Source organism: Eumetopias jubatus, unplaced genomic scaffold (genome assembly GCF_037043125.1).
Source record: "Eumetopias jubatus isolate StellerSeaLion01/CBP00866 unplaced genomic scaffold, mEumJub1_p1.0 scaffold_8, whole genome shotgun sequence".
Taxonomy (NCBI): domain Eukaryota; kingdom Metazoa; phylum Chordata; class Mammalia; order Carnivora; family Otariidae; genus Eumetopias; species Eumetopias jubatus.
Window position 1 is genome coordinate 39,918,740 of NW_028274814.1, and position 12,606 is coordinate 39,931,345.

Here is a 12,606-nt window from a genome sequence, read left to right on the forward strand (position 1 = left end):
TGATTGATTACACTTTTCATCGTATTTAAATTTTACTGTAAGGAAAAACAAAGCATATAAATATTATTAGAACTTTAATGAAATGAGCACTTAAGTGTTTACATGTGAAGCATACTGATGTCTACAACTTACATTGGAATAAATAAAATTAATAAAATGATCAAGTATATAAAATATAACAGATAACTATATATTAACCTTGTATCTTATAATTTCATTAAATTTATTTAGAAACATTGGAATTTTCTATGTGAACAATTACCTAACCTACAAACAAGGGCAGTGGTATTTCTTCCTTTCCAATCTTTATGCCTTTTACTAGTTTTCCCTGTGTTTATGCCTTATTGCAATGGGTGGCCCTCTGAAACAATAGTGAATATAAGTGGTTAAAACAAGCATTCTTGCTTTGTTCCTAATCTCAGAGGCAATGGTTAAGTTTGACATATTAGTTATAGCTAACTATTCCTAGTTTGGCTAAGAGTTTTTAGCCATGAATAGATAGATAATGAATTGTCAAACACTTTTTGACATATTTTGAAAATATGGCTTTTCTCCTTTATTCTGTTAGTGCTGAATAACATTGATTCAGTCAATGTTAAACCAACTTTGTGATCCTGGGATAAACCCTCTCTGGTATTGATGTATTGTGATTGCTGGATCCAATCTGCTAGTATTTTGTAAAGGATTTTTGCATCAGTATTCATGAAGGACATTGTTCTTTAAAAATTTTTTTCCATAATATCTTAGGTTCTGGTATTAGTGTTATGCTGGCTTCATAAAATGAGTTAGACACTAATTGTTCCACCTCTATTTTTTGAGAAAATTCAACACAGTGGATTTTCCCATTTTTTATTAAGATATACATAAAATTTACCATTTTAAAGTGATACTAATTAATTCATACTGTTATGAAATCATCACCACCAACTATCTCCAGAACTCTTTTCATCTTGAAAACTAAAACTTCATACCCATTAAACAATAACTCCCCAAAACCAAGCCCCTTTGGGTTCTGGCAACCACCATTCTACTTCCTGTTTCTATGAATCAACTACTCTAGGTACCTGAGAGAAAGTGACATCAAACCGTATTGGTATGTGACTTTTTTTTTGTGACTGGCTTATTTCACGTTGCATAATGTCTTCAAGGTTCACTCATATTACAGCACATGTTAGTTAGAATTTCCTTGCCATCCTTAAGGATGAAAACTATTCCACTGTGTGTGTAGACAGACAGACAGACACACACACACACACACATTTTGCTTATCCATTCTTTCCTTGATGGACACTTGGGCTGCTTCTACCTTTTAGCTATTGTAAATAATGCAACTATAAATATGGGTATACAAGTATCTCTTCAAGACCCTGCTTCCAATTCTTTTGGGTATGAACCCATTAAGTGGAAGTGTTCGGTCATATGGTAATTAAGTTGAGATATAATCAAGATACAACATTATATTTGTCTCAGATGTACAACGTAATGATTCAAAATGATCTCTATATATTGCAAAACGATCACCACAATAAGTCTAGTTAATATGTATCAACACACAGTCACAGGTTTTTTCTTCTTGTGATGAGAACTTTTAAGTCTACTCTTTGCAACTTTAAAACATGTAATACAGCATTAACTGTAGTCACCATGCTGTACATTACATCCCCAGGACTTATTTTATAACTAAAAGTTTGTACCTTTTCACCACTGTCACCCATTACATACACTCTGCCCCCATGCCCCCAACTACAGCAATCACCAATCTGTTCTCTGTATTTATGAGTTCAGTTTTTTCTTGTTTTGGGTATTTTTAAATTTTTTTAGATGTCACATATCAGTGAGATCATACAGTATTTGTCTTTCTCTATCTGACTTAACTTAGCATAATGCCTTCAAAGTCCATCCACATTGTTACAAATGGCAAAATTTCATTCTTTTTATGAACAGTATTAATAATCCATCACATATATATATATATATACCACATCTTCTTTATCCATTCATGTTGTAAATAAAGCTGTAATGAACAGGTGGTACATATATCCTTTAAAATTACGGTACTTCTAATTTTAATTTTTTGAGGAACCTCCATATAGTTTCCCACAATGGCTGCACCAATTTACATGTCCACCACCAGCACACAAGGGCTCCTTTTTCTCCACATCCTTGCCAACACTTGTTTTCCTTGTCTTTTTGATAATAGCCATTCTGACAGATATGAGGTGGTACCTCATTGTGATTTTGACTTATGTTTCCATAATGACCAGTATTTGTTGGCCATTTGTATATCTTTTTGGAGAAATGTCTATCCAGGTCCTTTGTCCGTTTCTAATAGGGTTTTTAATGTTGAGTTTTGGGAGTTCTCTGTATATTCCAGATATTAATCCCTTTTGAGTTAAATGATTTGCAAATATTTTCTCCCATTCTGTGAGTTGCTTTTTTACTCTATTAATAATATCTTTCAATGGACAGAAGTTTTTAATTTTCACAAAGTCCAATTTTAAACACACTGGATTTTAAAACCTTTGATATATGGCATACATTTCAGACAATGCTAATAACAAAGTCACTTCTACTTTCTGGTAGAGAGTAGTGAGTTTTCTTTTTATCAATGAAGACAGTGAGCCCAAAGTTATACAACTATTACGAGAGAGACGGCAAGTGAATTCTTAAGCTTGAACTCCTGCTACTGCCTGACTGGCTACTCAATCTCTAATGCATACATTTAATTAAAAAATAAAACAAACATTTAAAATTATATATTTTGAATCACATTTCATTTTTAGAAACCTATTTCTACAGAAATAAATAAGGACATAGGTATATACATGATTACTGTAGCATTGTTTTAAAGAGGAGAATGTGGACAAGACAATTTGCCCATACAACTACAAATGGGACATTTACAAACCCAGAAAAGCTAAATATGGTGAGAATGAAAAGTGGTGGTAAAGATAGGGATATTAGTTAAGAACCACCATAATCAAATAAGAAAAGTACCATCAGGGCAGAAGACTAAATAAATAAATAAATAAATAAAGGGTCTCTCTAATATAGCATCTCTAAGTCCTTCATTATGGCTGACTCATGCCCAATCACCTTGAAGAAAAGCCTAGTAGTTGAAAAGTCCTGCCCTCATAACCATAGCTCCTAATCAGCTTTTCAATGCTGAATTATTTAATATAAACTGACAACCAACTCATGGTTAAAGAGGGTTAATTATAGTACTCATCCCACAAAATTGGAGGACTACATGCTAAGAACAATGGCTGCCAAAAACTAGAGCACAGGAAATTGTAGCTCAAGAAACAGAATATCAATTAAAAATTATTAAAAAGACACTAACAGAAGTTCTGTCACTGAAAAATAAAATAACTAAAATGAAAAATACACTAAAAAGTTTGAACAGCAGATGGAGCAAGCAGAAGAAGCTGCAAACCTGAAAACACATGAACTGAAATTATGTAGTCTGAACAGCAGAAAGGAAAAAAAAATAAAGAAAACTCAATAGAGCCTTACAGTCCTGGGGTGCCTGGGTGGCTCAGTTGTTGCACATCTGCCTTCGGCTCAGGTCATGATCCCAGGGTCCTGGGATCGAGTCCTGCATCGGGCTCCGTGCTCCACGGGAAGCCTGCTTCTCCCTCTCCCACTCCCCCTATTTGTGTTCCCTCTCTCACTGTGTCTCTCTCTGTCAAATAAATAAATACAATCTTAAAAAAAAAAAAAAAAGAGCCTAACAGTCCTGTGGGATACCACCAAGCTGATCAACATATGTATAATGGGAGCCCCAAATAAGAAGGAACAGAAAGAGTATTTGATAAAATAATGGTCACAAACTTTAAATTTGATAAAAGACATGAATCTACATATCTGAGAAGCTCAACAAACTCCAAGCATGCAAAGAGATTCACGTTTATATATTACATTCAAACTATTAAAAACCAAAGACGAGAGAATGTTGAAAGCAAGAGAGAAGCAACTAATCATAATCAAGAGATCCTCAATAAGATTATCAGCCAACTTCTCAGCAGAAACCATAGAAGGTAGAAGGCAGAGGAAAGTGCTGAAAGGTTGGAGGGAAACCTGTCAATCAAGAATTTTATATCTAGCAAAAAATATCCTTCCAAAATGAAGGCAGAATTAAGACATGGTCAGATAAACAAAAGCTGAGGGAGTGTTGTTAGTACACCTGCCCTACAGGAAATGCTAAAGCAAGTCCTTCAGGCTGAAATGAAAGGACACTGGACAAAAATTTGAAGCCATAGGAAAAAATAAAATCTCTGGTAAAGATAACTATTTAGCTAAATATAAAAACCAGTATTAACGTATTTTTGGCTTGTAACTTCTCTGTTCATTTCCTACATGATTTAAAAGGCAAACACGTAAATCAATAATTATAAATCTGTATTAATGGGAACACAATGTATAAAGATGGAATTTGCATCTTTGCAAAATCTACAAAAACACAAAACAGGTGCAAAGCTATATAGGAGCAAAGATTTTAAAGCTACTGAAACTAAGTTGGTAACATTTCAAACTAGACTGTTAGAAATTTATGGTGTTAATTGTAATCCCTAAGGTAGCCACTAAGAAAAGATCTATAAAATATATACAAGGGAAACAAGAAGGGTATTAAAATAGTACACTACAAAGAAAACTTTTTTAAAAAGCAGTAATGAAGACAAGGAACAAAAAAGGTGTCAAAATATACAAAAAACAAATAGCAAAAAGTGCTTCCTTATCACCAATTACTTCAAGTATAAATGGATTAAATTTTCTAATCAAAGACAGAGATGGCTGAATGGAGATATGTAAGATCCAACTACATGCTGTCTACAAGAGACTCACTTTAGATTCAAAGACCCACACACAATGAAAGGACAGAAAAATATATTCCATGCAAACAGTAACCAAGAGAATGAGGTGGCTATATTAATATCAGACAAAATAGACTAAATCAAAAACTGATACAAACACGATCACGCTGAGCTAGTGCCCGCGCCTGGAATTGGGCCGCAACCTCAGCCACACCTGCCACCTGCCACCCCCTCTGGACCATGGACCCCTGCAAAGTGAGCGAGCTTTGGGCCTTCGTGAAAATGTGGAAGCAGGATCTGAGTATTCTGCACACTGAGGAAATGCGCTTCCTGTGGAGTGCGTGGAGAGCATGGAGGGTAAAATAGCACCTGTCACTCATAGAACTAAATCAGAAGACAATATCAAGGAAGAAAAAACAGTAAGAAGGTGGAGGAAAACATAAAGACAGACAAACCATCAAGTGGGGAAAGTGATCTAGAAATTGACAATGAAGGTGTGATTGAACCAGATACTGATGCCCTTCAAGAAATGGGAGATGAAAATGTAGAGATAACTGAGGAAATGATGAATCAGGCAAATGATAAAAAAGTGGCTGTCACTGATGCCCTAAATGATGGTGAACTACAGAAAGCCATTGACTTGTTCACAGATGCCATCAAACTGAATCCTCGCTTGGCCATTCTGTATGCCAAGAGAGCCAGTGTTTTCATCAAATTACAGAAGCCAAATGCTGCCATTCGAGACTGTGACAGAGCAATTGAAATAAATCCTGATTCAGCTCAGCCTTATAAGTGGCAAGGGAAAGCACACAGACTTCTGGGCCGTTGGGAAGAAGCAGCACATGATCTTGCCCTTGCTTGTAAACTGGATTATGATGAAGATGCTAGTGCAACGCTGAAAGGAGCTCAACTGAGGGCCCAGAAAATTGCTTAACATCGGAGAAGGTATGAGCAAAAACATGAAGAGCGAGAGATCAAAGAAAGAAAGGGTTAAGAAGGCTCAGGAAGTACATGAGAGAGCCCAGAGGGAGGAAGAAGCCAGAAGACAATCAGGAGCTCAGTATGGCTCTTTCCCAGGTGACTTTCCTGGGAGAATGCCTGGTAATTTTCCTAGAGGAATGCCTGGAATGGCAGGGGGGATGTCTGGAATGGCAGGAATGCCTGGGCTCAGTGAAATTCTTAGTGATCCAGAGGTTCTTGTAGCCATGCAGGATCCAGAAGTTATGGTGGCCTTCCAGGATGTGGCCCAGAACCCAGCGAATATGTCAAAATATCAGAGCAACCCAAAGGTTATGAATCTCATCAGTAAATTGTCAGCCAAATTTGGAGGTCAAGCATAATGCCCTTCTGACAAATAAAGCCCTTGCTAAAGGAAAAGCAACTTCGACCACCTAATGGATGTTGCAATAATACAAACCAGTGTACCTCTGACCTCATGAAGAAAGCTAGGGTGCTGTGAAGAAACCCCCTACCTCTCTGCCCCACGTGCAACTGAAACATTTCTACAGTGGTTTGCCATTTAGGGTACTCATTCAGATAATGTCTTCCTACTAGGAATTACAAACTTTAAACATTTTTTTAAGCCTTTAAATAAAAATATTTAAAAACACATTAAAAGGGTATGTTAGTCCCTACATTTTTCTTTACTAATCATTTCAGTTTTTTTTCCTTTGGATTAATTGGGCAAGGAAGACACTTCAGTGTGGAAGATTTATTGCTCCAGTTGAGTGAAATAAAGGTTTATTAGTGGGAGGCAAATATAACATTTAAATAGATGAATTCTGAGTTGGAGATAAGGTTTCTGAGGCATTTTGACTTGTCTTTCTAAATGCTCTATTTCTTAAACACAATTTATTTGGATAAAACCATTGGGACCACCAGTATTGCAGTAGGACCTGGGTGGGAACCAGAAGTGCTTGGCAGGGCAGCAGCAACCTTATTCCTTTTATATAGTGTGCACCCTTGTGCAGATGCATCTAAATCTTACACTGTGGTGAAGGGATGATTTTTATAATGCTGCAGTAGAATTGGATTACTTAGCTGTGTTGTCTGATATAGAAAATAGATGTTTTGCATTATTTCAACATAAGGGAAAAAAACTGATACAAGAGATAAAGAATATGTATTGATAAAAGGGTCAGTTTATCAAGACTGTAACAATTATAAATATAATACACATCAGAGTTCCTAAATACATGAAGCAAATATTGACAGAATTGAGAGGAGGAGTACACAGTTCAGTAAAAGTTGGAGAATTAATAGCCCACTTTCAAAAATGGATAAACCATTTAGACAGAAGATCATTAAGGCAGTAGAGGATTTGAACAATACTATAAACCACCTAAGCATAAGAGAAATATGTGGAAATGACACCCAACAACAGATGAATACATATTCTTAAGAACATATGGAACACTCCAAGAAACCTCCCAACAAAGAAAAGTCCAGGACTACATGGTTTCACTGTTGAGTTCTACCAAATATTTAAAGGAAAACCACTAATCCTTCTCAAACTCTTCCAAAAAGTAGAAAAGGAGGAAATGCTTCCAAAAAGTAGAAAAGTAGAAAATGACTTCATAAGTCACTCATCTGCCCTGTCAGCAAAGACACAAGAAAACTACATACCTCTTATGAATATAGATGCAAAATATCTCTTATGAATATAGATGCAAAAATCATCAAGAAAACATTAGCCAACTGAATCCAACAGCACGGTAAAAGGAGTATACACCAAGTATAAATTATCCATAAAATGGAAGTATCCCTCAACATTAGAAAATCAGTCAACATAATACACATTAGAACAAAGGTTAAAAAAAAAAAAACCAACTTCATGATCATCTCGATACAGAAAAAGCAGTAAATTCCAATACCTTTCCATGATAAAAATACTCAAACTATGAATAGCAGAGAATATGATAAAGAACATTATGAAAAAACCAAACTTTACATCATACTCAATAATGAAACACTGAAAGCTTTCTCTAAGATTAGAAATAAGACAAGGATAACCAGTGTTATTCAATATTGTACTAGAAATTCTAGCCAGAGCAACTAAGCAAGAAAAAGAAATAAAAGTATACAAATTGGAAAGGAAGTAAAACTATATTTGTAGATGCCAAAATCCTATATAAAGAAAATACCAAAGAACACACACACACTCACAACTAGAGTTAATAAAACAATTCATGTTTTATTGCAAGACTGCAAGATCAACATACACAAATTAGTTGTGTTCCATACACCAACAATTAACAACCTGAAAAGGAAATTAAGAAAACAATTCCATTTTGCAAAAGCATCCCAAAGAATAAAATGCATTGGAATAAATTTAACCAAGGAGGTGAAAGGTCTATACATTAGAAACTAGAGAACTGTTGAAAAATTAAATAAAATGTAAAAACATCTTGTCACATGGATTGGAAAACTTAATATAGTTAGTTAGATGGCAGTACTACCCAAAGTGACCTACAGATTCAATGCATATATAAATATATTTGATTCTATCTGCAGATACTATCAAAATTCTATCAGCCTTCTTGCAGAAATGGAAAACTAATTCTCAAATTCACATGGAATTGCAGGGACCTCAAATAGCCAAAACAGTATTTTTTTTAAAAGATTTTATTTATTCATTTTACAGAGAGAGAGAAAGCACAAGCAGGGGAGTAGCAGAGGGAGAGGGAGAAGCAGGCTCTTGGTTGAGCAAGGAGCCCGAAGCAGGACTTGATCCCAGGACCCTGGGATCATGACCTGAGCTGAAGGCAGACCCTTAACTGACTGAGCCACCCAGGCACCCCTAGCCAAAACAATATTGAAAAAGAAGAACAAAATTGGAGAACACGCACTTCCCAACTTGAAAACATATTACAAAGCTACAGTAATCAAAACAGTGTGGTACTGGCTAGGGACAGATATACAGACTAACAGCATAGTATCAAGAGTCCAGAAATAAACCCATACGTCTATGGTTAAATGATTTTTGACAAGAGTACCAAGACCATTCAATAGGGATAGAACAGGCCCTTCAACAAACAATGCTGGATAACTGGACATCCCTATGCAATAGAATGAAGTTGGGTCCCACACCTCACACACACACACAAGTTTACTCAAACTGAAACAAATGTAAATATAAGGGACAAACCTGTAGAAGTTTTAGAAGAAAACTTAGGGGTAAATCTGTGCAATCTTGGTTTTGGCAATAGATTCTTAGATACAACACCAAAAGTACTAGCAATAAGAAAAAACAAGTAAATTGGACTTCATCACCATTAAAAACTTTATACATCACAGGACATTATTAAGGAAGTAAAAAGACAACCTACAGAATGGGAGACAATATTTGCAAATCATGTATTTAAGAAAGGCTTACAGAATATATAAAAAACTCTTACAACTCAACAATAATACAAAAAATTAAAAATGGGCAAAGAACTTGAACAGAGATTTGTCCAAAGACATGATGGAATAGACATTTCTCCAAAGATAGATAAATGACCAACACGCACATGACAAGATGCTCAACATCATTAGACACTAGGAAAATGCAAATCAAAACTCACAATGAGATGCTATGTCACACTTGGTAGGATGGCTATGAAAATAATAAACAACTGTTGGCAAGGATGTGGAGAAATTGAAACTCATAGATTGTTGGTGGAAATGTAAAATGGTTCAGTCACTGTGGAAAACAGTTTGGTGGTTCCTCAAAGAGTTAAACATAGAATTACCATGACTTAGCAATTCCACTTGTAGGCATACATCCAAAAGAAATGAAAGTATATACTCAAAAACTTATACACAAATACTTACAGCAGGACTACTAATGATAGCCAAAAGGTGGAAACAAATCAAATGTCTATAAACAAAGGAATGGTTGTGGTATATCCATGAAACAAAACATTATGTAGTCATAAAAAGGAATGAAGTACTAATATGTGCAACATCGTGAACCTTGAAAACATTATGCTAAGTGAAAGCCAAACACAAAAGGCCCCATTATTTTATGACTCCATTTATATGAAATATCTTGATCAGATAAAACCAGAGACAAAAAGCAGTTAGTGGTTGCCAAGGGCTGGGATAAGGGGGAAATGGGGAGTTGTTTAATGTGTTTCAGTTTGTAGGACTGAAGAGTGCTGAAAAATGGTTGCACAGCAATGTGAATATACTTAACATTACTGAGCTGCACACTTAAAAATGATTAAGATGGCAAATTTTATGCTGTATGTTTTTCTTTTTAAGATTCTATTTGAGAGAGAGGGAGAGAGTGAGAGAGACAGCACAAGTTGGGGGAGGGGCAGAGGGGCAGAGGTAGAGGGAGAAAGAAGTAGCCTCCCCGCTGAGCAGGAAGCCTGACAGGGATCCCAGGACCCTGAAATCATGACCTGAGCCGAAGGCAGACACTTAACTGGCTGAGCCACCCAGATGCCCTGCTATGTTTTTTTTATCACAGAAAAAATTCCTATCCATAAATCCTAGAGTTCAGTACAATTCCTCATCTTGCACATGGAGAACTGAGGCCGACATGGGGAGCTACTTGCCCCAAATCACAGTTGGGCAGAAACAGAGCTAGGAGTAGAACTCATCACTCCTACTCTGTCTAGTGCTCTATTTTTGTTTTTTTTTTTGAAGATTTTATTTATTTTTGACAGAGAGAGTGTGTACAAGTAGGGGAAGCAGCGGGCAGAGGGAGAGGGTGAAGCAGGCTCTGTGCTGAGCTTGGAGCCCGATGTGGGACTTGATCCCAGGACCCTGGGATCATGACCTGAGCCGAAGGCAGACGCTTAACCATCTGAGCCACCCAGGTGCCCTAGTGCTCTTTCTATTAACTCTCCTGTTCCCTTAGCTCTGAGGCTCAGAAACAGAAATGATGGGAAAAGAGAACTTTAAGCTTAGAAAGAAAAATGCCAAGAACTTAGATGGTGGGCAATTAAAGAGTAAATACACCGCATGGGAAGGAAAATAGAGAATAACTACTTAATGAGTACAGTGTTCCTTTGAGGTGAGGAAAATGTTTAAGAACTTGAGAGATTACATAGTGGTTATATACAACATTGTCTAGGTACAAAATGCCACTGAATTGTACACTTTAAAAATGTTAATTTTAGGGCGCCTGGGTGGCTCAGTCGTTAGGCATCTGCCTTCGGCTCAGGTCATGATCCCAGGGTCCTGGGATCGAGTCCCACATTGGGCTCCCTGCTCCGCGGGAAGCCTGCTTCTCCCTCTCCCACTCGCCCTGCTTGTTGTGTTCCTGCTCTCACTCTCTCTCTCTGTCAAATAAATAAATAAAATCTTTAAAAAAATAAAAATAAATAAAAATGTTAATTTTATGTTCTGTACATTTCATCTCAATTAAAAAAAATCTAGCTTTATTTATATTTCCTGAATCAAATTTTCTAACCCATATTATTTTTCAGGTATGTGTGTTTGTTTCAATTTAAGTATTAATAAATATGTGGAACAAAGGTAGAAACTTAAAAAGTCCAAAAAGCATGTATGTTGGAACCAATTCCCATCCCTTTCGCTCCATTTGCCTCTCTAAATGCTACAAATATTCCTAATTATTCTGTATTCTTCCAGGTATGAATATGGATTTGGTTCTTCGTTTGTTACAGTCTTTATCAAGTACTGTGAAGAAAACCAACTTAATGTCCTGCTACTCATTTGAATTGCTAACAAAGTATTAACAAGAAGCAGCTTATAGGACTTGCTTTAATGGCTGTATAAAAGTCATATTTAACTATACAAGAATATGGATTTGTTTTAAATCTATTTGCTGGGGGGGGGGGTGTGTGCCTGGGTGACTCAGTCGGTTAAGCATCTGCTTTCGGCTCAGGTCATGATCCTGGGGTCCTGGGATCCAGGGCATCGGGCTCCCTGCTGAGCAGGGAGCCTGCTTCTCTCTCTGCCTGCCACTCCCCCTGCTTGTGCTCTCTGTCAAATAAATTTTAAAAATCTTTTTTTTAAATAAATCTATTTGCTTAGAACTATATACACATCAAGTCTTTCATCATTCTCTTGATTCTTTCCTCCTAGAATGATAATTAAATCTAATGTCTTCTCACTCCATGTCTCGCGTTCTTTTTGCTTTCTGATCTTCATATTTATTCTTTTCAGTTCAATCTAGTTTGCTGTTTAACCTAATCAATGAAGTTTTAAAGTATTTATTCTTATTTCTAAAAATTCTTTGGATCTTTTCTAATTACACCTGAACTTTTTTTTTAAAGTAATCCCTACACCCAACATGGGGCTAGAACTCATGATCCTGAGGATCAAGAGTTGTGTGCTCCACCAACTAAGGGACAATTCCACAGAGGCTTAGCCTACTATGTTACCAAAAGTCCCTCAATAAACTTTTTAAAATGAATAAACTGTCATAGGGTACTCTTGTAGGGTATACCTGACAGATTATTGACAGCCCACTAAAGTATCCAAACTGGTGAAAAGAATCTCAAGGTACAGATATACACACAACTACTACTGCACAATTTTCCTTAATTTATTCAAATACTAAATTTCGGGCATAGTGCTAGCGATCACAATCTAATGGAAGAAACAGACATATAGCAATCAGCTTGGATGACTAGGATAAAGGTGTTGCCATAAATACTGGAGAAGCTAGGTGGGGAAACTAGAATTTGCAGGAGGGAAATAATCCGTTGGCTTTCCAATGTGTTCATCTTGAGCATCCAAGAGCACATGTAAGTCATTATATCCAGGAGATACAAAACTGTTTCAAAGATTTGGGATGAATTAGCTCAGTAGTATTAATTAAAGAAAGTAGTAA

General features: G+C 36.3%; 1 protein-coding gene and 1 pseudogene across 17 annotated transcripts in view; one reads left to right on the forward strand and one right to left on the reverse strand.

Moving 5' to 3' along the window:
• WNK1 (WNK lysine deficient protein kinase 1) overlaps nt 1-12,606 on the reverse strand; it is a 149,718-nt gene that overhangs the window by 72,684 nt on the left and 64,428 nt on the right. The window lies entirely within an intron of this gene.
• Nucleotides 5,055-6,154, forward strand: LOC114222597 (hsc70-interacting protein pseudogene; annotated as a pseudogene).